Source organism: Schistocerca gregaria, chromosome 9 (genome assembly GCF_023897955.1).
Source record: "Schistocerca gregaria isolate iqSchGreg1 chromosome 9, iqSchGreg1.2, whole genome shotgun sequence".
In the NCBI taxonomy this organism is placed as follows: domain Eukaryota; kingdom Metazoa; phylum Arthropoda; class Insecta; order Orthoptera; family Acrididae; genus Schistocerca; species Schistocerca gregaria.
In genome coordinates, this window is record NC_064928.1 from 200,325,364 (window position 1) to 200,348,705 (window position 23,342).

At 40.3% G+C, this 23,342-nt stretch overlaps 1 protein-coding gene and 1 non-coding gene across 2 annotated transcripts in view; both read left to right on the forward strand.

The window, feature by feature from the left end:
• Positions 1-23,342, forward strand: part of LOC126292035 (amyloid-beta-like protein) — a 1,795,419-nt gene that overhangs the window by 1,536,423 nt on the left and 235,654 nt on the right. The window lies entirely within an intron of this gene.
• LOC126292486 (U4 spliceosomal RNA) lies at positions 21,423-21,562 on the forward strand. Its single transcript, XR_007552221.1, has one exon. It is a non-coding gene; the product is annotated as a U4 spliceosomal RNA (small nuclear RNA).

Below are 23,342 nucleotides of genomic sequence, written 5' to 3' on the forward strand. Positions count from 1 at the left end.
CATTTGCGGGAAAGAACCGTCGCGGCGGTTGGGACAGTTACACCTGAAATGTTGGAGAACGTGTGGCGAGAAATGGAACATCATCTCGACGTGTGCAGGCCAACAAATGGATCGTACGTTGACATCTACTACCATTACATAAAACTTGAAGGAATCTTCTTTCATGATATGTACTCACTGATGTAATTTTTCATTAATTTCCCCATTAAATTTATACTTAAAGCTAGAGAGTTCTTTTCCAAACACCCTGTATCTCTTTACTACAAGTGCACATCGACTCACCTCATAGATTGAGCAGTTTGCCTGTGGGCATGTGTTGCAAAACAAATGAAGGGAAAGATAAGCACCTGACCAACGATATGATTTCCAGTCTTCTTGGATTATTTGACAAATCATGGTAATCATCATTAAACCCTTTTACAGCTACTAAGCAACAATATTGGACCAAACCACAAATATTTTCAAATTTGTCTCAAGAATGCTGAATTCCAAATTTCCCATCTCAGAAATTATGCGGACACACAAGAATTGAGCTCGAGCTACTTAATGATACTAACCGACTCGCCGTGGAATATTTTAATAGATAATACCAATATTGTGACATCAAAATCAACTAAGGAATACATCCAGCCTGTTGAGATTTCTTATATAAACTACTGACGAGTGATCTGAAAGGAATCACAGACGAAAATGTACAATCAACTGATGGACACGCTTTGATATTAAATCTGCCCGCCAGAGAGTCTGAGTCGTTCACTTACGTGGACAGCAACACTGGCCGTTCCTCATAATTCTACAAGTGCAGCCATCTGCCCGGTCTGGCAACACTGGAGTACACAGAAGTGTTTCGAGAAAGTGTTGTCTTCTGCTCGATCTGTTGCAGTGCTGTATCAGCTCGTAGTCTAGGTGACACAGTAACTCAGCGTATTCAATGAGAGGAGATGCTGCCCTTCTTAATTTAAAAAAAGAAAAAAAAGTGAGTGAACTTCTCATCGATTGAATGTGACATATCATGCGACACCCACACAGGACCACTGACGAAAAGACGGCGAAGCAACAGACGGAAAGAAAAAAAATGAATAACGTGGCAAAAATTGTGCCTTGTGACGCAAAGTCATGAGTTGCAGTCCACATTTTTTCAAGTCCTTTTGTCTGTCTGCTAAAAGTATCAGCCTGATTGATCCTCAAAAATAGCTTAGTTCACTTTCTAAATCACCAGTAATAGCAAAGTATTCCGTGAAAGATACCATGGCAGCAACAAGATCAGACCAGTTGATGCTCAAAAGTCTCCTCGCCGTACAGCGGTCACCCACCACTTTCCACCTAACCCCAACCAGGTGAAAACAGCACGGTCCACCTTGGACGTTATTTTGTTCTTTCATTGGGAAACATAGAACTTTTTCTTATTGTAGTTTTTCCACTTAAATTAATTTTGACAGGCCCAGTGAACACCGTGCAGTTACACAACTTGCATATTGTCTGTTCACAAAGAGATGAATGGGGCTCCCAAGTTTTGGTTTGGCACAAATCGGTCATGTTTTATGCCTGGCCACAGCCACCCTCAGCTATCTAATACAGGATGATTCAAAAAGAAAAAAACAGATTACAGTTGTTTATTACTGACATGCACTATGTGATCAAAAGTATCCGGACACCTGACTGAAAATGACTTAAAAGTTCGTGGCTAACCCCATCAGTAATGCTGGAATTCAATATGGTGTTGGCCCATCCATAGCCTTGATTACAGCTTCCACTCTCGCAGGCATTCGTTCAATCAGGTGATGGAAGGTTTCTTGGGGAATGGCAGCCAATTCTTCACGGAGTACTGCACTGAGGAGAGGTATCGATGTCGGCGGTGAGGCATGACACGAAGCAGGCGTTTCAAAACATCCCAAAGGTGTTATATAGGATTCAGATCAGGACTCTGTGCAGGCCAGCCCATTGCAGGGATGTTATTGTCGTCTAACCACTCCGCTACAGGCCGTGCATTATGAACAAGTGCTCGATCGTGTTTAAAGATGCAATCGCCATCTCCAAGTTGCTCTTCAACAGTGAGAAGCAAGAAGGTGCTTAAAACATCAATTTAGGCCTGTGCTGTGATAGTGCCACGCAGAACAACAAAGGGTGAAAGACCCCTCCATGAAAAACACGACCACATCATAACACCACCACCTCCGAATTTTACTGTTGGCACTACACAACGCTGGCAGATGACGTTCACCAGGCATTCGCCATACCCTCACCCTGCCACCTGATCGCAACGTTGTGTATCGTGATTCATCACTCCACACAACGTTTTCCCACTGTTCAATCGTCCAATGTTCACGCTCCTTACATTAAACGAGGCGTCGTTTGGCATTTACCGGTGTGATGTGTGGCTTTTGAGCAGCCGCTCGAGCATGAAATCCCAGTTTTCTCACCTCCCGCTAATTCTGTGACTTTCACGTGAGCTCCCGAGGCCCACCACAGGGCGTGTCCATGGAGACGAGGCGCACGCCAGAGCTTAAGTCTTGGTGTTGACTTAGTACTTATGAACCGCATTTTTAAAATGTGACTGCGCCTATTCAGGCTGTTTTACTTTTATTTCTAGACCATGCCCTCTTAGACAAACTATAGATTCAGGTATATCTTCTGAAGAAGGCTCAATTATTTTGGCTGAAACGTAGGTAAAGTTTGGTTTCATTACCGCAATCGAGGCCGATAGTTTTTTTTATACACTCCTGGAAATGGAAAAAAGAACACATTGACACCGGTGTGTCAGACCCACCATACTTGCTCCTGACACTGCGAGAGGGCTGTACAAGCAATGATCACACGCACGGCACAACGGACACACCAGGAACCGCGGTGTTGGCCGTCGAATGGCGCTAACTGCGAGGCATTTGTGCACCGCCGCCGTCAGTGTCAGCCAGTTTGCCGTGGCATACGGAGCTCCATCGCAGTCTTTAACACTGGTAGCATGCCGCGACAGCGTGGACGTGAACCGTTATGTGCAGTTGACGGACTTTGAGCGAGGGCGTATAGTGGGCATGTGGGAGGCCGGGTGGACGTACCGCCGAATTGCCTAACACGTGGGGCGTGAGGTCTCCACAGTACATCGATGTTGTCGCCAGTGGTCGGCGGAAGGAGCACGTGCCCGTCGACCTGGGACCGGACCGCAGCGACGCACGGATGCACGCCAAGACCGTAGGATCCTACGCATGCCGTAGGGGACCGCACCACCACTTCCCAGCAAATTAGGGACACTGTTGCTCCTGGGGTATCGGCGAGGACCATTCGCAACCGTCTCCATGAAGCTGAGCTACGGTCCCGCACACCGTTAGGCCGTCTTCCGCTCACGCCCCAACATCGTGCAGCCCGCCTCCAGTGGTGTCGCGATAGGCGTGAATGGAGGGACGAATGGAGACGTGTCGTCTTCAGCGATGAGAGTCGATTCTGCCTTGGTGCCAGTGATGGTCGTATGCGTGTTTGGCGCCGTGCAGGTGAGCGCCACAATCAGGACTGCATACGACCGAGGCACACAGGGCCAACACCCGGCATCATGGTGTGGGGAGCGATCTCCTACACTGGCCGTACACCTCTGGTGATCGTCGAGGGGACACTGAATAGTGCACGGTACATCCAAACCGTCATCGAACCTATCGTTCTACCATTCCTAGACCGGCAAGGGAACTTGCTGTTCCAACAGGACAATGCACGTCCGCATGTATCCCGTGCCACCCAACGTGCTCTAGAAGGTGTAAGTCAACTACCCTGGCCAGCATGATCTTCGGATCTTTCCCCCATGGAGCATGTTTGGGACTGGATGAAGCGTCGTCTCACGCGGTCTGCACGTCGAGCACGAACGCTGGTCCAACTGAGGCGCCAGGTGGAAATGGCATGGCAAGCCGTTCCACAGGACTACATCCAGCATCTCTACGATCGTCTCCATGGGAGAATAGCAGCCTGCATTGCTGCGAAAGGTGGATATACACTGTACTAGTGCCGACATTGTGCATGCTCTGTTGCCTGTGTCTATGTGCCTGTGGTTCTGTCAGTGTGATCATGTGGTGTATCTGACCCCAGGAATGTGTCAATAAAGTTTCCCCTTCCTGGGACAATGAATTCACGGTGTTCTTGTTTCAATTTCCAGGAGTGTATTAGATTATCACGATTGCTGACTGGGCTGCAATGTTGAAAGTATTAAAAAATAAAGGCAAGAGTAGATTCAAACTCACGACATTGCACCTACATTGTGCGGCATCTACCACTTCATTTATTATTATTATAACGACTGTTCCCCTTTAGGAGAGCGTTTGAACTTGAATTCATAATTTTATCTTCGGACGTTTTTCTTCTTTGCTTCCCAAAACCTCCTCATCCTCTCAGAATGCTCCTTCTTCCGTTCCTCTGTCCATTTTTTACCAGGCTGACGCCATGTTCTTTCCCCAAACTTCACACTTGTGATTTTATGCGGGCACTCGGTGCTATCTTCGAGATTTTGTATGTTGATCTGCTGTAAATCCATCTGGACTTCTTTCAGCCATTCTGTGCCACATTTACTCCTTGTTATAATATTGAATAATTTCTTTGCTGTTCTGGAGTTTTCCATCCTGTAGATGTGTGTATAAAATTTGGCTCGGCGCTTTCTGATTTCATCTGTTACTATGTTGATCTTTCTATAGAGTTCGTTTTGTGGTCTCTTCATCCAAATGCCATTTTTGTTGATTGGACCGTAAATCTTCCTGAGAATTTTTCTTTCCTGCTTTTCTATTTCCTTAATTTTTGAATGACCATCAATCACCATTGTTTCAGCTGCATAGATTGCTTCTGGAAGAATCACTGTTGTATAGTGCCTTAATTTTGCGTCTGTCGAAATGCACTTCTTGTTGTAATGCGTCCATGTTAGCTTGTAGGCCTTCTGGAGCTTGGTGATTCTTTGTTCATTGGCAATTCGGTTTAATCCTGAGGGCTGTATAGTTTCACGGAGGTATTTAAAATGGCAGACTTGTGCAATTTTACCATATTTTGTTATTAAAGGGGATTTCTTTCTGGCTGCCTTTCCATACATAGGGGTTTTTTCATATCTGTAGTCCGGTTTTTCTGAAATTTCATGTAGTTTTTCCACTGCTTGGATCGCTTCTATTCTGTTATTGGTGATAATTGCAATATCGTCAGCGAAAGCAAGGCACTTGACTTTAATTCGGATCTCTTTCTTGGTACCAATTTGGATACCCTTTACGTGAGGTTCCCATTCCCTGATTATCTTTTCTAGAACAATATTGAAAAGGATTGGGGATAGTCCGTCCCCCTGTCGGACTCCAGATTTGATTTCGAAGGGTTCTGATACTTCGCCCATGAATTTCACTTTGGCCGTTGTTCCTGTAAGTGTCTGTTCTGTGATTTTTCGTGTCTTTCGGTCGATCCCAAATTCTTCCATGATTTTAAACAGGGTTCCACCGTCCACTGAATCATATACTTTCCTTAAGTCGATGACTGCATTTCCTCATTTGTAATATTGTCTTTAAGCACCAGATCTGTTCCGCACATGAGCGTCCTTTTCTGAATCCGGCCTGGTATTCACCAATTAGTGTATCTGCTTGGGATTCTATTCTGTTTAAAAGCACTTTGGAAAGGATTTTGTAAGCGACTGGGAGCAGGGAAATTTCTCTGTAATTGTTCATGTCTGTCTTGTCGCCCTTTTTGTGTAGCGGGTGAATTAGAGCGCATTTCCAGTCCTCTGGTATCTACTCCGTTATCCATATGTCTGACATTATATGATGTAATTTCTGCATAAGTATAGGATCGTTTAGTTTCCAGAACTCAGCAATGATCCCATCTTCTCCTGGTGCTTTGTTATTTTTCAGCTGCTTGACTATGTCCATAATTTCTTCAATATCCGGGGCATGTGAGTCTGGGTCTGTGAATACTGGAGAAGAGAAGACAAGTTTTTCTTGGGATGGTTCGCAGTTGAGGAGGGAACTGAAATATTGGGCTAAGATTTTGCAGTTATTTTTTGTATTGGTTTCCAAAGAGCCATCGGGTTTCTTGAAGCACAAGCTAGGCGCTTGGTATCCCTGTAAGTTTTCTCTGAAAGTCTTATAAAAATTTCTTGTACTATTTTTGATGAAATCTTGCTGGATTTCAGAGAGCCTGTTGTTGTCATATCCCCATTTTTCTTTTCTAATTATTTTTGAGGTCTGTTTTTGGGTTTTAAGAAAGTTCTCCTAGTTTTCTTCAGTTTTGTGACTGCTAAATTTTTTCCATGCAGTTATTCGCTTGTCGACTGCCTCATCACAGGTTGCATTCCACCTGCGATGTTTCCTGTTGCGAGGGGGTTGTCCTAATTTGAGGGCTTCCTGAATTTTCTCTGTTAGTTTCTTCCAGTCTATTGATTTTTCCTGCTTAATTTGCATGATGATTTGTTCTAGGCTGAGTTGCTGATATTGCGGATCTGGTTTGGTACTTTTGGGTGGCCTTTTTAGCATTCTGTTAGGTTGGAATTTTGTTTTTATTTGGAGAAGATGATGATCTGATTCAAAGACACCTTTGCGGGTTCTGATGTTTTGAATTTCTTTTATGTTTTCTTTGGAAATTGCGACATGGTCTATTTGGTATTCACCCTGTCTAAGACTGGGTGATCTCCATGTGGTTAATTCATGTGCAGGTTTTTGAAACTGGGTACTCGTTATTTTAAGTCCAAAGTTTCTGCAGAAGTCGATTAGTTTTTCACCATTCTTGTTGGTACGTTTGTGTTTGGTGTGGGGTCCAGTGGTATCTCTGATTTTTTTTTTCCTTCCCTAATTGTGCGTTAAAATCGCCTACTAAGATTTTCACATGGTGCCTAGGTACTTTGTTGTTTCTTCTAGTGTTTACCAGAAATTGTCCACTGTTTCAGAGTAGATTTTACTGTGGTGATTTGTGGGGGCGTGCACATTGATCCGAGTGTATGCTTTATTAGCTGTTTTTACTGATAACAGGGAGACTCTTTCATTGGGAGACGTGAAGTCAATAACTGAGTCGAGTACGGAAGTGTGTACGGCGAATCGTGTTCCGAAAAGTGGTAATTTGTCTCTTACTTTTATGGCAGGCATGCCCTTGTAGATCCGGTAATTCTCTGTGTTAAAGTGTCCTTCATCTGTGAATCTTGTCTCTTGCAGTGCAGTGATTTTCAGGTTAAATTTTCCCATTGCGTTGGAAAGTTGCTTTAATTTGCCTGTTTTGGTGAAGGTGTTCACATTAATTGTACCAATAAAATTTTTACGTTTCGTTTTGAGGAGTTTTTGAGAAGCTCCGATTCTTCTCCGCATGGTGTCTCTGATCCCCCAGAATCCGATGATCAGGTGAATCCAGTCTATCGACTGGTGCCTTGGGTAGTGACTCTGTGGTCGTCTTTTCCATCATGCGTTCAAGTTGAATTTTAGTTTTTGTGGTGATCTCTGTTGAGACCACAGGTATACGACTCGATTTTTGAGTTCGAGAAGATTTTGTGCAGCCGCCTCAACTAGAGGAGCAGACGCTGACCACTGGCCGCCAGGTGGTGAACAGACACCACAGGGTGTTTTGGTTTTTGGTCCGCCCTGGGTATTTCATTTCCCCTGTACCACCTATATATAGGAAGCTTTCCCCTATCCGCCACCCGGGGAGGCGCCCGATGGGGGTACCAACAACCCCACACGGGCTACCACTTTATTTATTTACTCTTTTTTTTCTTTTGCTCTTTTTCTCTATCGTTTCTTCTTGTCAGTGGTTCTGTGTGGATGCTGCATGAGATCTGTGAAATTCAGTCAGTGAGAAGTTCACGCAGCCTCTTCATTACAGAAGATGGCCAGTCCATTGACTAAACATGCTGAGCTACAATGCCAGCTACACCACGAACAGATATAACCCTGTGTAACCTCGAGTTGAAAACAACACTTCCTCCAGACTCTTCCGCATCCTGCAGCATTGCCAGATCGCGCAGACAGTTGCACTTAGAATTCTGAGGGGTGACCAGTTTTATTGACCACCTGCGTGTGCGACTCGGACTTAGTCTCTGCACCGGCCGGCTGGTGGCCACGTTTTATGTCAGTGGGTGTACATTTGCAATCAACCAATGGATGTAAAGAGAACTAAAATCGACATCCCAGGATCAATGTGTCCATTCATTGTGAGAATATTGCAGTTCATTTCTCCGTGTTGTACTTGATCACATTAAGTTTCCAGCTGTCACTTGAATGGTTTACTTCAATAGTGGTAAAAGTCCATCTTTATTCATTCTGAGATACTCCGTATCTCAGAGTGAACAAAAATGGACTTGTACCACTATTGACATAAGCCCTTCATTTGTTTCATGAAGGCAAAGTTACAGTATGTACTGTGAGAGAAAATAGCTGATAGTTAAAGTGGGATTGCTATGGTTACTTCCATGCTTTCCATGACCAGTGACGGGTCGGGACCTTTTTTTGGTAGTGGTGCTGGTGGAGGACTTCTGCATCTTGCACTTAAAAACTGGCAACAATACATCCATCTGCAAGGGACCTTCTTTCACCACATGGAGTACAGATAGAGGCAGTTTGTCCTACAGCATGTCAGATCAACGAACCCTTTTGAAATATTCACATCTGAGAAAATTTTACAGTGCATAAAAATTCTGAACTTAAATTAATACATTCCCCAGCCTCTGTGACAGATGATTATTTAATAACAAATATGAAACCTCCCAGCCAACGTCTACAGTCGCGTTCGAAACTGACGGTCAGCTCTTACGTTCACGGCGCAATCCGTGTGCAAGATCCATTTCTACACCCCCAAAGACCATATCCCAGCCGCTGAGTTCATTGGAGAAGGGTGGAGAAGGGAGCAGGCAGACGAAGTGTCTCCCATCCTGAGCAGTGGAGCAACACTCGCCAGAGCTTCCACGTCCGTTCATGGTTTTAAACCTCGCCATTGTGTGGTTCCTCTCCTCCATAGTCATTCCGCCAACATGACACATAAACAGCTGATTTTGAATCTAATTGATTTGTATGCTATACTGTACATTACAATACATGTTGTGTCATTCAGGCCTGCAATCTATTATATCTCTGAAATTGCTATAACGTCCAGACTATAGTCATTAATGATAGCCAGACTTTTTCTCTCATTTGTTACAGCTAAGTTAGCAATACTGTGAATAGCTTCTACTGTTTGTCACACAGGAAGATTCGATACGCTGTTGTGAGTTTGAAGACGCCAATTCTCAGCTGTGCAGTGTCTATAATTTGAAGCACTGGGTGTGATATTCAGCGCAGTCTTATGGAAACTTTTCTTTTCCCTGTCGCCTGAAGATATGCTCTGTAGCAGAGACGTAGGCCGACCAACGCCGGAAATCAAGCTAGTCAAGAAAACCAAAAATAAAAGTGGAAATTGAAATCATTTTCAGATCGGACATTTATGGGAAAGTATTCGGGATACGTGATTCTGATATCACAGACAAATTGTACTGTTTCCCATGTTTGTTTCTTGCAAAAGAAAATGCTGCATGTGAAACAACTTGAACACTAAGAGGCGTTGACGATCTCGAATGTTTATCAAAGAAGATAAAGGAACCTGAGCGGACTAGATCACTTACGACTGCATAGCTAGAGCACAATGTTTTGGCGAAATAGAATACACAACTACTGTACACTGCGTACAGGCTGTCAGTTGAAAGACGCGATGAACAGATTCGCAAAAATAATTACATACTCATTAAAATTATAGACTCTCTTAAATTTTGTTGTGCTTTCGAGTTCAAGTTTCGTGGATGTGACAAACGTAGACTCTCATCAAACCCAGAAATTTTCCACAATCTGACAAATTTCACTATTGAGCTTGTTCCTTTTAGCGATCATCTTTCTAGGTCTACTGTTTTCAAACACACTTCTAAACATTTTCATAGTGATTTAATTCCTTGTATGCTGAAGGTTTATCATGATGGGTAATAAAGGAAATTGCTGTCGCTGATTTTACAGCAATTACCATAGGTGAGACAATTAATATTTCAACAATTTCACAGTTGGTTGTGGTTATATATGTATGTCTATGTGTGTGTTTTATTGTGAAAAGGTCATGAGTACCATTTTTAATAAAAAAATTAAACAGAACTCTTGCATAATTACTTTCCATAGTCCAAAAATATTGACTTTTCCATCCTTGTACATATACAAAACAATAATTTCACTAATCAAAGGCAATAAATTACAAAAAAATTCAATGTTCATTCACACAGCACAAGAAATAAAGGCCTCATAGACTGAGAGCTGCTGAAAAAGGTCCTCAATAATCAGATGTTTAGATTAGAGATTAGATTCAGTTTTCGTTCTGTAGACCCAAAACATTAGATAATTCTCGTAGGTGTGGAACATGTCAGAAAGCATAACATAAAAAACATAAAATGTTTGAATACAATGCTTACTACCCTGATCATTTCTCAGGAAATTGTAAAAATAGGTGAATACAAGACTGTAAACTGGAACAGCTGATATTTAAAGAATTAATAAACTGTCAGAATGAAACATTGTTATCCACTATTAATGAATTTATCATACACAAAATACCTAATATTGACTGCTGTGACAAAGTGCTGTCAAAACAGACATTTTTACTTAAGGTGGCCTAAGAGTCTCTGTTAAGATATTCATCTATACTGTGGAAGGAGTTGCCTATTAAAAAGTCTTTTGAACCTTGTTTAAACTGTGCTTCATCAGAAACCAAGTTTTTAATGGTTGCTGGCAATTTATTGAAAATGTGTGTTCCTGAATATTGGAACCCTTTTTGGACCAAGGCAAGTGATTTTAGGTCTTTATGTAGATTTTTCTTACTCCTAGTATTGATGCTATGTGTTGAGCTATTGGTTGGAAATAGAGATATATTACTTGCAAAAAATTTCATTAAGGAATAAATATACTGAGAAGCAGTGGTTAAAATACAAAGTTCCTTGAACAGGTTTCTACATGATGTTCTTGAATTTACACCACAAATGATTGTTATTACACACTAAAAACTTTTGCTCAGTTTGATGAGGTACCCCAGAATATAATCCTGTATGATACAATAGAATGAAAATAAGCAAAGTACACAAGATTTTTTATATTTATGTCTCTTACACCTGACATGATTCTCACTGAAAATACAGACTTGTTTAGCCACTGAAACAATTCTGTGGTATGCCCTTCCAGACTGAATTTATTATCGCATTGTAACCCCAGAAATTTAACATGCCAAGTGTCAAGCTGTTCGATCTGCATGTCTCTGTATGTTATACACATGCTGGAAGGAAATCTCTTACAGGTTCATTTCAAAGTCTAATGACAGTAAATTACCTTTAAACTATTCATTAATGTCAGTTAAAATTTGATTAGTAGCTATTTCCAAATCTGTACTTGACTTGCAACTTATTCCAATGTTTGTATGATCTGCAAAAAGAACAAACTTAAAGCAGATGAGAGATCATTAATGAACACAAGAAACAGCAATGGACCCAAGATGGTGAGGAACATGACATGTAATTAATTCAAAATCAGATGAGACTGACTGGTTACTGCATAGGTATTTTGCAATGACACCCTTTGTTTCCTTCTAGTTAGATAAGACTCAAACCACTTTGCAGCACTGCCAGTGACACCATTATATTCTAATTTAGTTAAGAGAATGTTGTGTTTCACACAGTCAAAGGCTTTTGACAGGACACAGAAAAAGCCAGTAGCCTCTAATTTTATCTAATGAATTAAGTAGATTCTTACTATATCAGCGCCCTTAAGAAATCCAAACTGTGACTTGGACAATATATTATTTGCAATCAGATGCTTGTGGAGATGCTGGAACACAACCTTTCCAAATATTCTCGAAAAAGCTGGCAAATGTGAAATTGGTCGATAGTTTGATGGTATCTCTCTATCTTCCTTCTTGTGAAGAGGCTTAACTTCAGCATATTTTAGACAGTCTGAAAATGTTCTGCTGATAAGAGATTGATTACACAAATAACTTAAGACAGAACTCAACTCACATGCGCACTCTTTGATTAACTTCCTTGAAATGTTGTTACACCCACTAAAATACTTCGATTTTAAGGATTTTATGACAGATGCTACTTCTTTGGGGGACATGAGTGTAATTTCCATTTTACTGATGTTATTTTTAAAGACTTGTCTCAGATACTCCAGTGCACTGTTCACAACACCTGTTAACTCCAAGCTGTCAGTAACAATAATGAAGTACTTGTTTAACAGGTTTGCAACACTACATGCACTTGTTACCAAAGTCTCATTTATTTTTAGAGCTATCTGTTCCTCTTCCTTTTTGGCCCCACAATTGATAAAACATCTTCCCCAGAGTCTAAATGACAGTATGGGTGAAAGCACAGTCAAGAAATTTCAAAGGGTTTACTTAACGAAAAAATAACTTCATAAAGTAGGAGAATATATGTGTAAAGTGTAAGGAATTATTACTTGTATGTATGTATTGTAATCAGTTGAAAATATTGTCGTATGATGATTGTAAAAAACTTGTAGTATGTTGTTTTATGTTGTAATATGCAGGGTAAAAATTGTAAGATAATAGGTTAAGTCGACCTGTCTCATATTACACATACACACGCTGTACATAATAAAATCGAATGGACCAAATAAAAATCAGATCACTCAATCAATATTTTGTAGAAATATTCTGGACATTCCTCATTTCATGATACCAAAATGTTAGCTGAATCGCTTAAATTATAGACATTTTACTGAATATCGTCGATAATTCAGATTGTTAATTCTTAGAGCTGCAATTATGCACCTGTTCTGACTGGCTGTCATTTAGGTTTACAGACTCTTCTGCAAGGATATTTTAAGCATACCTATTTTGTTCACTGTCATGCCCATAGATTCAATCTGATTTTAATTTAAGCAATTAGTCATAATATAGATGCTAGAATTTTATTTTTAAGCTAGCCTTACTCTAGTTTTTCCACAGTTCTTTCATACTGAACAGCGATGATAATAGATGTACTGAACAGAAAGTCCCTAATGTTTACAACATGAGATTTAATTTTAATTCAGTAACTGCGCTAGTTGTGAAGGAATATACAGAATCACCCATAGCACATATGTAGCAAATTGAGGTCACATCTTGGCAAACTGCTCTTATTACTCAAGTAAGAGGGTTCAGCCTGAAATTAGAGCATCCAGGATCCCAATTTTAGCTGTTTATATCAGTTGCAAAAACGAGCAGTTGACCCATTGACTGCACAGAAAGGGGAAGAACTTTTCAATAGAGACATGCAAGACATCTGAGGTAGAGTTAGTAACTTTGGCCTCAGCAGTTCGGTCCTTTGGAATTCACAAACATTTGAACTAACTTTGAAAGCTGACACACACACACACACACACACACACACACACACACACACACACACACACACACACACACACACACACACACACACTTCTTTGTTCCTGATAGGGGTGTTACAAATGATATTTCGTTCACATGCAGTCACGGGCTTTTCAAATATCATTATTGTCGATAGTTTGTACATGTGTATGTCAAAATGACCACTATAATATCTGATTAGTGATTCATGCTGTCAGTTTACATAACCAACTAAGATAAATACCTCTATGTATAATAAGTGTCACACACTCAACAACATTTTAGAATGATCTGAAGTTGGCTTGGTAATGAGCCGAAACCTGTAATCTGTAAAAAAAAATTGCAATCTTGATATAGGATTTTTATACACACACACATTTTGTTGAGTTAGTTTGCAAATATCAAAATATGGGACAGAAATGGCTGTATCTTTTGGCTGATCTGACTTGGGTGCTTAATTTTTGTTACTCCTCCCAGGGGCCATAGACCTTAATATGTGACAAATTTCAACTTGCTAACTTTAACCGTTCCAGGGGAAAAGTAATCTTAACAGCCCGACAGACAGACAAAAAGATGGAAGCTGAAGTACTCATAGAAAAGTTCCGTTCTGACTAGCTGAGGTACAGAACACTGAAATCTGGGTGTGATAACTAAGTAGGGCTGAAAAGATGAGCACATGGCTCGGAGAGATGGAAGGCTGGTGACACAAAAAATATAAAATAGAATAGAAATAAAATCTGATGTTGGACAAGAGATCAGTGGTGAAGTGGCTTCCAGCACCCAGACGAAATTATCACTCACCAGGTACAAGATGCCAATGGTGATGGTCCCCACTCTGAGGGAGCAGCACCCACAGCAACAGCTTTTGCAAATTGGCATTTCTGCAGGTCTGGTTTTCCGACTGGGAAGTTGCTCTGTAACAAAGGAATGATGGTCAAATTTCATACAGAAGTTTGAGGGACATTCAGAAACTAATGGCCAAGTAGTTTATGAGAGGTGATTGGCAATACTCATGGCACTGCACATGCCCAGTACTGGTCTGCTGATCGTGAAACTTCCCTATTGTTATCAGTCTATTGCTAATATTCCTCTGGTTAAGATTTACGACGTGTGTGAATTTGATTACTATCTAACCTCCGCACAGGCGCAATACTAGAAGGAATCATAATTTGCACTTCTCTAGTGAATCCAACCTCGTCAAGAAAGGAGTGCAATACTCGGCTTAAGGTGCCCAGCAGCTTTCATAAAGTTAATGAACACTATTATTTGATTAACCATACTAGAAGAAATAGAAATTATACTCACATGGAAAAGGCCCGAGTAATATTCCAAACGCAGAATCCGACTAACGAAACAAATACTTTGTCCAAAATTTCACAAATATCATCCATAGATAAAGTAACCTTCTGCACAAAACACAGTATAATTTATATTAATTACGTTTTACAAAGTTTACTTTTATATTAAACATGTTTCGTGTATTTATTGACAATAAACGAAACAACACAGAGAAATCAAATAAAACGATTATATACATCACCCGAAACACAGATAATACCACGCTTGAACCGACATCTTTGACGACAAAACATCACTGGTAAAGTACTACACGCTGCTTCACCCATAACGCTATCAGGACGTCCTGGGAACCAGCTAAAATTAAAAGTGACATCCGTAAAATTATCAACAAAACATTCTGTGGGGCACAAATATAAATCAAGAGTAAGTACTGGATTTTAATGCAAACTGGAAATGTCCCATAGCATTCTAATAACGTCTTGAACACGACGACGAGTTGTTACCGATGCGAACAAAATTATGTATTTACGTGCCCATTCGATACATCGATAAGTATAGTGCGGGATTAATGTCATCGATATTTATTGACAGGGACAGTAAAACACGATAAATAAGCACTTTTCCAGCAGCGATAGTATACTGCCCTATCCCTCGCTAACTGCTACCTCCATGCAACAAATGTACGCAGTCGTAGTTCGTAGGGGAGATCTGTGTTGTCACAACAGAACGACACATTTATTTCCCTGTGGCTTCATCTGGTTAACGACACAACAACATTGCGAGAGTTTTATGATGTGAAGGCGTACACATTCTTTAACGGCGACATTACACTATCTAGCAAAGAAGAGTACTTTGTACCAGAAAGATTGTGTCGCTTCGGATTCGTCTTGCAAAAACAATCAAATGAAGCACAATCTGTCGCTTTTTTCTGTGGCAAGGTAAACTGATAGTGGAATATTTCAGTGCCTTTGTTACTGAGAAATACAATGTAAAGCGTTTATATCCGATGGCACAGACACTGCGGCGACTGCAGCCGTTATAAAAAACATTAAATGTATTCGCAGCTGCGAATATAAACAACCATCAGCGACAATGAAAGTTTGTGCCGGTACTGGGACTCCAATCCATTTCCGCTTACCGCGGTTTGAGACACGGTCCGGAGCAAATTTCCATTGTCGTCATTCCGTTATACAGTTTGATGGTTGTCCATATATGATAGTGCGTGAAATCATAGACGATGAAGAAATACGAAAATGTCGTGGTTAATCATAAGGAACTATCGCTTGTTTTATACATTTTCGAAAATAGTGTAAAATCCAATCGTGTGTAAAACATTAATTTCGATTTTCCATTTGTGCTTTCCCCACTGTCATTTTGACATCAGACTTTTATAATTGCATACTGGCAGTATTGAAAAAGCCGGCCGCAGTGGCCGAGAGGTTCTAGGCGCTGCAGCCTGGAACCGCACGCGACCTCTACGGTTGCAGGTTCGAATCCTGCCTCGGGCATGGATGTGTGTGATGTCCTTAGGTTAGTTAGGTTTAAGTAGTTGTAAGTTCTAATAGACTGATGACCTCAGCAGTTAAGTCCCATAGTGCTCAGAGCCAGTTTTTGAACTATTGAAATATCTGTCGTCAATAGATTACATGTCAAGGTTATCGTGGCTGCTGAGTAGAGTAAAATAAGTTATAAAACAGCCACAGTCAATAAGGATAAGTTTTTACCAGTTAGTGTATCTTTGTACCACTTACCACTTTCATTTCAAATAGCAGCGGCTCCATCTGTTTGCATTACTTTGTACTAAAAGCAGCAGTTCTAATACCTCTGTGGTTCCTAGTTTGTATTTCAGTTGTCTTTCCAACTTCCTACACGCTGTTAGGTTTGCGACTATCCTCTTAACTGCGTTGACCGTGAAGAGAGCTTCTAGCGACAGTGATTTAAGTTGAACAATGCCAGGTCGATACAAATATCAAGATGTTTCGAAGTAAACCTGCAATACTAAGTTGACACTATCTGTTTTTACTTTTTCTGATTTCCTTCTGGGACGATCTAAATTTATCGAGGACATTAGACATGGGAAAAATTATTTGAGACTAGTCTACAGTTACCCCGAATGCCACTGTAACTTTGTCCCAGGATTAAAATTGAAAATTTACTCTAATGAGGTATAGTTAGTACACCTACATCTTCACTTTTCCAAGTATTCCGTAAAAATAGCTGCAAAATGTTACAATGTGTTTCTGTGACATGTAGTTTATTTTGTTTTCACTATTTTCAAAAAGGTGTACAAAGTTACCAGACTGACCGTATTATTCGCACGAAGTTGACACTGGGCGCGGTGGCTGATGGGAGCGATTGTAAATGGGAAATGCCGTTGCGGTTGGTGCCATAAGCCACAGCGCTAAGTGTACCTATGGCTTTTAAAGTTTCCCTAACCTTTTAATAAGATTACGCAATGCGTCGTTATACTGCGTGCGGTACATGAGTGGCACGAATTACTGACCGTACTTTAAACGTTTTTATTTGTCATGACCCTTTCCTGTTATATCGACACCTTCCCCCCCCCCCCCCCCCCCCCCTCCCGATCGGTCGCACTCTATTACTGGTACCTCTTTCTCGAAGCACAGCCCCAAAATGTTTTTAGTTATGTTATTGATTGTGGCACCATTTACTAGTAGAAACCAGCAATATTTCAGATTAAAACAAATCTGTGTGAATCCATTCCTTCTCCAACTGTCGGTTGCTTTCCCAGCGAAGACGATGACAGTTATCGTCGATAGCTCGGAATTTTGGTACAGAATTAACCAGCAAGTGCATCGAACGCGGAGGACTTCGCGGTTACAAAACAAAAAAATGATATTGTTCAAGTTTATACAATGAAAAAAACGAACAATAACAGTAGTTAGTGCCATATGAGTACATAGACTTACAGAAAAAGTCTGAGACGAGATCATTGTATAACACATTGGTTTTCAAATGCATAAACAGATGACTGGGAATTAGTTTCTTAAATGTACAAAAGTTGTCCGATGAAAGTTAGATTGCAGACTGGTAATGCCAAGAAAGAAATTTCCTCACTTACCTTAACTAACTGGTGGCACTTTCAAAATTTGTCTCACTCGACAGAAATTCATCACATCTTTTGCTCCTCTTTGAAGACACTGTTCCTTTTCCTTAACAGAATGTGAAACATAGTAGTATACCAGTCTGACGAGTGAAATAATAAAGCATACGAAGTAAAAGGAAGAAAGCAAAAGAAGAATGAATTAAGATGCATACTAGAGGGGAAAGGAATTTATAGAAATTGAAGGTAAAGGATGATGAAAGCTAAGAGAAGCGAAGGAGTTCATGATATCATTTGCTTCGGGGTTTTATGCACAGTCAGCAGTGCTAAGGGAAAATGTGAGCCTGACCGAGATTCGAACCCGGAACCTCCTGTTTACTATGCAGTTATGTTAACAAATGCCATATAACTGAGTCGACTCGAAGGACCATGAATCCACCACCTTCAGTGCTGATGCACATTTGCATTCGCCGACTCACAAAGTAGCAAGCACGGAGGACATCGACAGAAACTGTGGGTACATGGTGCTAGGTGGGAATGTGGGTCGGCCGAGGCACGTATCTAGATAGGCCTCGCAATTGCGATAAAAACTGTGTCTAGGTGGCGCTTCGGTTCATGCAATTGCCTAGTAAGCAGAAGGTCCCAGGTTCGAATCCTGGTCTTGCACACATATTCACTCAGCACCGCTAACCCCCATAAAGTCATGAAGCAGCTGACATCACGAGTTCCTTTCCTTTCCTTTCTCCCCCTTCATCATCAGTTTACATAATATGAGGGTCAGAACTTTAATGGTGGCAGCAACTACTTATTTGCAGCTCATAAAAATGCATGTTTCAAAGTTGTACTGACCTTCAAAGCAGTTGCCAGCAATGTGGAAGTCGTAGGGTACTCTTGGGAGTGCCAGTTGTGTTGGCAGTTTGAGCGGCGCGGTCTATTGCCTGAAGAATGTGTAGCAGTTCTGAAGCGAATGCCGTGAAGTGTTTCCTTCAGTTTAGAAATCAGTCTCTATGCTGTTCATTTTTGGAACACAACCTACGACCAGCTTAGAGACAGAAGTGACGACACTTTCTACAGGACCTGACCATCATTTTGCAGGAGAATGCTCGAGCATGTACAGTGCAAGCTGTTACTGATTTGTTTGACTGATGGGGCTGCTAAGTGCTACCTATTGTGTTCCCCTGACTTAAGTCCTCCTAAGTTCAACTTGATTTCTGAACTGAAGGAAACACTTCACGGCATTCGCTTCAGAACTGCTACAAATTAGTCGGGCAATAGACCGTGCCGCTTTAACTTTCAATACAACTGGCACTGCTAAGAGTATCCTATGACTTCCACATCGCTGGCAACGGGTTATACACAATGCTGAAGACTACTTTGAAGGTCAGTAAAACTTTGAAACACGTATCTATTTTGTACAAGCTGTAAATACATATTTGCCATTCTTAAAGTTCCAACCCTCGTACGTACTGTCGCAGCAGATTCCATGTGGTGTCTGTTCTTTAGGTCATGTCCAAAAGAACAGACATCACTTATTCATAGAAAGAAATTTAGATATGCAAATATTCTTAGCAGCTATGAATGCACTAAAGGATAGGATGGCCATGGCCTTCAAAGAGAGGAAAAAAGATAAAAGAAAACCCAGGGGAAATGAGATAATTAAAGGCCCAACAAGCAGAATTCCTTATTAAATGGAATGAATTAATTTAAAAAATACAAAGAATGAGCAACAAAGCCATACTTTGTCAGTCATGCACCATCTTATACCTTTAGACAGAAGGAAGTCTTCCGTGACACCATAAAACATATCACATGTGTTAATGAAATGAGTCTCTTTAACGTGCTAATTATGTGCTCTGTCTTGAAAACGGAAAGTTGTGTTAGTTGCCAATAGCTTATGTTTCAAAATCTTTTAGGTTGTAACCCTACTACTTAATTTGATTTTACTCACTGATTGTTGGTGTGTAGTAAAGTACTAAAGCAACACATGCACTATCAAATACAGTACTGACAAGATCTCAAGTGCAACACTTTTCAATTTGAACAGGATATTTGTCCAATGACATGACCATACTGTACCTACAAAAAATACTCATAATGAATTTTCACTATGCGGCTTATTGTACACTGACATTAAACTTTCTGGTTAAATTAAAACTGGTTGCCAGATTGGGACTGGAACCTTGGACATTTGCCTTTATGTTTTTTTTTTTTGGGGGGGGGGGGGGGGGGAGGGGAGGAGACCAGACAGCGTGGTCATCGGTCTCATCGGATTAGGGAAAGATGGGGAAGGAATTCGGCCGTGCCCTTTCAGAGAAACCCTCGCGGCATTTGCCTGGAGTGATTTAGGGAAATCACAGAAAACCTAAATCAGGATGGCCGGACGCGGGATTGAACCGTTATCCACCAGAATGCGAGTCCAGTATCTAACCACTGCGCCACCTCGCTCGGTTTGCCTTTATGGGCAAGTGCTTTAACAACTGAGCTCTCCGAGCATTACTCATAGCTGGACATCACAGCTTTACTATCACCAGGAACAGTTTAACACATTTGGAAAAACCATACATTCACGAAGTAATTTTTGTAATTTCAGAAAAGACTACAGCACACATGTGTTGAATGCTGTCATTTCAAAATGGAATAAGAAAGTATATCAAACTTACATTACAGTGCTCTGGCTAGAAGCAAAATTTTGAAAAGTGTTCAAAGGCCCAACACTCTCCCCTACTGTCACACAACCACACTGGCTATACCTTTATTCTTTATTTTCCAATAGTGGATTTCTCAACTGGTAGCATATTCTTTATTTGAACAGTGATTTCAGCTAATAACTAAGAAACTAATAGCTGCTACAATGGAAAATCTTCCATTCAGTTGCTTTTACTTATCTTTCTTGTGACATTTTGGTGTTACACAACAAACTACATGTTTCTTGTTTGATCTTTGTTACAGGTGAGTTCCAAAGCTGCCACCGTGTTTCTCTCATCCATGCTATGTATAACTTCTACAGAATGGTAAGCTAAAATGGTTTTATGTCCATTTGCATGGCCATCTTCTGCGACAGCTGTTAAAATCAGTTGGTTGCTCTATCGTAAGCTTACTGAAATTAATAAAATAGATTGTACACCAGATAGATTTTGCTTTTATGTACAAAACATCATCGGTGGTCATTGGTGCTTTTGCCTCTTGTTCATGTATTCTGCAACCCACTGCATTTTTCCTAGTTGTTAGTAGAGGTTGAGGTCAACAGAAGCTTCATTATACAAATGCTAAAAAATAATGCCACCAGTTTCTTTACATGGAAGAAAATTTAAAGCTTTTTAAATGAACAAACATTACTGACAATACGTACATTTGTTCTTCACGTCTACATGTTCATATATCAACAGAGTCACTCTGGCAACAAGAACCTGTCTCCCAATGAGTGACCAGTTTGTGGATGTTGCCATTGTAGAACGTTTGACATTGTTGATGGAATCACAACTTCACATCTGCTTACACTGATCACTATCAAAGTGAAGTCCTTGAAAGTGTTCTTTAAATTTTGGAACCAAATTGATATTGGATGAGTCAAATTAGGACAGTGATGAAAGATCAGTAATGACAGTGAACACAAGGCATCAATTTGTTTCAGATGCAGCAAAATTTGTGTGGCATGCCTTCATTACCATACACAGTTTTCATTCCTTGTCTGTGGTTAGAAATTAGATTACAGCTCACTGTTACCTTTTCACAGTGGCATGGTTGTGACCAGTGAGGTATGACTGAGGTGTGGTTATTGCTCGTTGAGGGCTTTTACCAATAATCCACAAAAGAGAAATGAAATACTGTCTCTTTGGCAATTTTTGGCAGTTCCTACGTGGGTGTCAAAATAAATAAAAATTACCACAGCATGCTGTTTCTCATGCGCCAACATAGTTACATTAGACACCGCCAATTCAGAGCCCTCTTACGGGAGAGGGCTGCAGCTAGCATCAGTGAATTAGGAAAGTCACCCGAGTAATGTGCATGACACGTAATGCCTCAACCAATATTGAGAACAAAACAAAAAATTAGGAGGAATTACTTTTCAGCATGCCTCATATATATACACTTGTCCATCTTTCGCATTTTTTGCAAGCACTTTCTCTAGCTCTGTATTTGTGTTATTCCAATTCTTCCAATGCAGTGTAAAATAAAGTGCTTTCAAAAACCGTGAAGAATGTATGTACAATGAATTCTCTTTCAAACTCGAGCTCCATTAACAGTGAAGGAGAAAGCAGTGGTTTGCAGAAAACGTGAACAAGAGGCAGAAACATCAATGAACATAGAAGATGCTTTGTAAATAAAAGTGAAACACATACCACGAAAAATTCTCTTAAATTAAATGCAGTAACCTTACAAAGGAAAAACCAATGGAAATTGATATAGTTTTATCTTTAACTGAGTTCCTGAAATTAATGTTTCTCTGACGGTAAAGGCATAGATGTTTATTCCAGTTATAGATGTGGAAAGTAATGTACATAATTTAGCAAATAGGGCAGAAGATAAAATTACCTCAAGTTCCACAGCAAATCAGTTAATGCTTAACTGCAACAAAACACTTGTCGTAGTTACATTTTTAAGTGACAGTTTGGTCAAATAATCATTGATGGCAAACATTTTAAATTCTTAGGTCTGAAGGTGGACGGAGAGCTCTCTTAGAAGCAGCACACACAATATTGTATGGATAGTAAGTGCTGGTGTATGCAATTTAAAATTTTGCCCTTAACAAAAATGTAATATTTTATAACCATAATACAATTGAGTCACAGTTGGAATTGCTCAACTCGTAAAATACCTGGGATGTGAAATGTTTAATGATCATAGGCTCAGTTGTGGGTAAAGTATGTGCTAGACTTCAGTTTATTTGTGGAATACTGGAGAAATGCAAGGACACGGCTTTCACTGACATTGAAACATGGAATCTTGTTTATTTTTCAAACTGTAAATTTACTGTATTCTTTGGTGTCATTTCTTGGTCAACTTTGCTTATTCACAAAGGGCTTTCTTAGAATATGACAAGGCAGCTACACCACACTCTGGAATCTGTTCATAAATTTTTTAACAGCCAAATGACACACTTAAAGATGTTAAATGTGTGAATACAGATAAACTGGCAGAACATGAAGGCATTTCATTACAAATGATTAAAGGTAGGGGAAAACTTGGAAAAATGTTTGGTGTAAGTTTTCAAAATTGACTCTTCCTCAAAAGTGGCTCAATGTTGTAATTATTCCCCTTCATAAGAAAGAAGACAGTAAAAGACTTAAACTGTACAGTGATAAGGCTCATCTCTGGTGTGCAAGATATCCACTAAAATTGTCACCAATCAAGAAAGGAAAGGTCTGCATGGGCAGAACATCATGTCTTTCTGAAAAGCATATAGAAGTTGTAATCATGATGATGTAAACTACTTCAGCAACTTCTTACAGAAATAAAAATGGTCAGAAGTGTACAAAATGAACGATATAAATGAAAAATTGAACACTTTTATTGATACATTAACCTATTTCTTTGAAACTGCATTCCCACTGAAAACATTAACCATATGGGGGAACTCTAGAACAAAGAGCTGGATCACAAGGGGAATAAGGGTTTCATGCCAGAAGAAAAGACTACTTCA